The following is a 2500-nucleotide window of genomic DNA, read 5'->3' on the forward strand; positions in this document are numbered from 1 at the left end:
CTGAAATCTTGCAATATGCACAAGTAGTCCTTCATGAAAGGGGCTGGAAGCTGTTTTCATTTTGACACGAGAGAGAGAGCGAGACCACCTTGCATTGTCAATTGCCAAATCTGTATATGGATAAGTAGCCTATGGTTGTCAATTTATTTCGTACGGCCATACCAGCCTGGCAACGCCCAATCTCGTCTGATCTCGGAAGCTAAGCAGGGTCGGGCCTGGTTAGTACTTGGATGGGAGACCGCCTGGGAATACCAGGTGCTGTATGCTCTTTTGCTCATTCACTTAGAAACTGAAATCTTGCAATATGCACAAGTAGTCCTTCATGAAAGGGGCTGGAAGCTGTTTTCATTTTGACACGAGAGAGAGAGAGAGAGAGAGAGAGAGAGAGAGAGAGACCACCTTGCATTGTCAATTGCTAAATCTGTATATGGATAAGTAGCCTATGGTTGTCAACTTATTTCGTACGGCCATACCAGCCTGGCAACGCCCGATCTCGTCTGATCTCGGAAGCTAAGCAGGGTCGGGCCTGGTTAGTACTTGGATGGGAGACCGCCTGGGAATACCAGGTGCTGTATGCTCTTTTGCTCATAAACTTAGAAACTGAAATCTTGCAATATGCACAAGTAGTCCTTCATGAAAGGGCTTGGAAGCTGTTTTCATTTTGACACGAGAGAGAGAGAGAGAGAGAGAGAGAGAGAGAGACCACCTTGCATTGTCAATTGCTAAATCTGTATATGGATAAGTAGCCTATGGTTGTCAACTTATTTGGTACGGCCATACCAGCCTGGCAACGCCCGATCTCGTCTGATCTCGGAAGCTAAGCAGGGTCGGGCCTGGTTAGTACTTGGATGGGAGACCGCCTGGGAATACCAGGTGCTGTATGCTCTTTTGCTCATTCACTTAGAAACTGAAATCTTGCAATATGCACAAGTTTTCCTTCATGAAAGGGCTTGGAAGCTGTTTTCATTTTGACACGAGAGAGAGAGAGAGAGAGAGAGAGAGAGAGAGAGAGAGAGACCACCTTGCATTGTCAATTGCTAAATCTGTATATGGATAAGTAGCCTATGGTTGTCAACTTATTTGGTACGGCCATACCAGCCTGGCAACGCCCGATCTCGTCTGATCTCGGAAGCTAAGCAGGGTCGGGCCTGGTTAGTACTTGGATGGGAGACCGCCTGGGAATACCAGGTGCTGTATGCTCTTTTGCTCATTCACTTAGAAACTGAAATCTTGCAATATGCACAAGTAGTCCTTCATGAAAGGGGCTGGAAGCTGTTTTCATTTTGACACGAGAGAGAGAGAGAGACCACCTTGCATTGTCAATTGCTAAATCTGTATATGGATAAGTAGCCTATGGTTGTCAACTTATTTCGTATGGCCATACCAGCCTGGCAACGCCCGATCTCGTCTGATCTCGGAAGCTAAGCAGGGTCGGGCCTGGTTAGTACTTGGATGGGAGACCGCCTGGGAATACCAGGTGCTGTATGCTCTTTTGCTCATTCACTTAGAAACTGAAATCTTGCAATATGCACAAGTAGTCCTTCATGAAAGGGGCTGGAAGCTTTTTTCATTTTGACACGAGAGAGAGAGAGAGAGAGAGAGAGAGACCACCTTGCATTGTCAATTGCCAAATCTGTATATGGATAAGTAGCCTATGGTTGTCAACTTATTTCGTACGGCCATACCAGCCTGGCAACGCCCAATCTCGTCTGATCTCGGAAGCTAAGCAGGGTCGGGCCTGGTTAGTACTTGGATGGGAGACCGCCTGGGAATACCAGGTGCTGTATGCTCTTTTGCTCATTCACTTAGAAACTGAAATCTTGCAATATGCACAAGTAGTCCTTCATGAAAGGGGCTGGAAGCTGTTTTCATTTTGACACGAGAGAGAGAGAGAGAGACCACCTTGCATTGTCAATTGCCAAATCTGTATATGGATAAGTAGCCTATGGTTGTCAACTTATTTCGTACGGCCATACCAGCCTGGCAACGCCCGATCTCGTCTGATCTCGGAAGCTAAGCAGGGTCGGGCCTGGTTAGTACTTGGATGGGAGACCGCCTGGGAATACCAGGTGCTGTATGCTCTTTTGCTCATTCACTTAGAAACTGAATTCTTGCAATATGCACAAGTAGTCCTTCATGAAAGGGGCTGGAAGCTGTTTTCATTTTGACACGAGAGAGAGAGAGAGAGAGAGAGAGAGAGAGAGAGAGAGAGAGAGAGAGAGAGAGAGAGAGAGAGAGAGAGAGAGACCACCTTGCATTGTCAATTGCTAAATCTGTATATGGATAAGTAGCCTATGGTTGTCAACTTATTTCGTACGGCCATACCAGCCTGGCAACGCCTGATCTTGTCTGATCTCGGAAGCTAAGCAGGGTCGGGCCTGGTTAGTACTTTGATGGGAGACCGCCTGGGAATACCAGGTGCTGTATGCTCTTTTGCTCATTCACTTAGAAACTGAAATCTTGCAATATGCACAAGTAGTCCTTCATGAAAGGGGCTGGA

At 46.8% G+C, this 2500-nt stretch overlaps 5 non-coding genes and 3 pseudogenes across 5 annotated transcripts; all 8 read left to right on the forward strand.

Moving 5' to 3' along the window:
* The first annotated feature begins 148 nt into the window (after positions 1–148).
* On the forward strand, positions 149–267 carry LOC146219133 (5S ribosomal RNA; annotated as a pseudogene).
* Positions 268–459: 192 nt separating this feature from the next.
* LOC146219134 (5S ribosomal RNA) lies at positions 460–578 on the forward strand. Its single transcript, XR_014751858.1, has one exon. It is a non-coding gene; the product is annotated as a 5S ribosomal RNA (ribosomal RNA).
* Positions 579–766: 188 nt separating this feature from the next.
* LOC146219135 (5S ribosomal RNA) lies at positions 767–885 on the forward strand. Its single transcript, XR_014752731.1, has one exon. It is a non-coding gene; the product is annotated as a 5S ribosomal RNA (ribosomal RNA).
* Positions 886–1081: 196 nt separating this feature from the next.
* LOC146219136 (5S ribosomal RNA) lies at positions 1082–1200 on the forward strand. Its single transcript, XR_014752732.1, has one exon. It is a non-coding gene; the product is annotated as a 5S ribosomal RNA (ribosomal RNA).
* Positions 1201–1370: 170 nt separating this feature from the next.
* LOC146219137 (5S ribosomal RNA) lies at positions 1371–1489 on the forward strand. The gene has a single exon (XR_014752266.1). It is a non-coding gene; the product is annotated as a 5S ribosomal RNA (ribosomal RNA).
* A 182-nt stretch (positions 1490–1671) lies between these two features.
* Positions 1672–1790, forward strand: LOC146219138 (5S ribosomal RNA; annotated as a pseudogene).
* Positions 1791–1962: 172 nt separating this feature from the next.
* LOC146219139 (5S ribosomal RNA) lies at positions 1963–2081 on the forward strand. Its single transcript, XR_014751859.1, has one exon. It is a non-coding gene; the product is annotated as a 5S ribosomal RNA (ribosomal RNA).
* Positions 2082–2311: 230 nt separating this feature from the next.
* Positions 2312–2430, forward strand: LOC146219140 (5S ribosomal RNA; annotated as a pseudogene).
* Positions 2431–2500: the final 70 nt, after the last annotated feature.

This window comes from Hypomesus nipponensis, chromosome 28 (genome assembly GCF_054491055.1).
Source record: "Hypomesus nipponensis isolate SF chromosome 28, ASM5449105v1, whole genome shotgun sequence".
NCBI lineage: Eukaryota > Metazoa > Chordata > Actinopteri > Osmeriformes > Osmeridae > Hypomesus > Hypomesus nipponensis.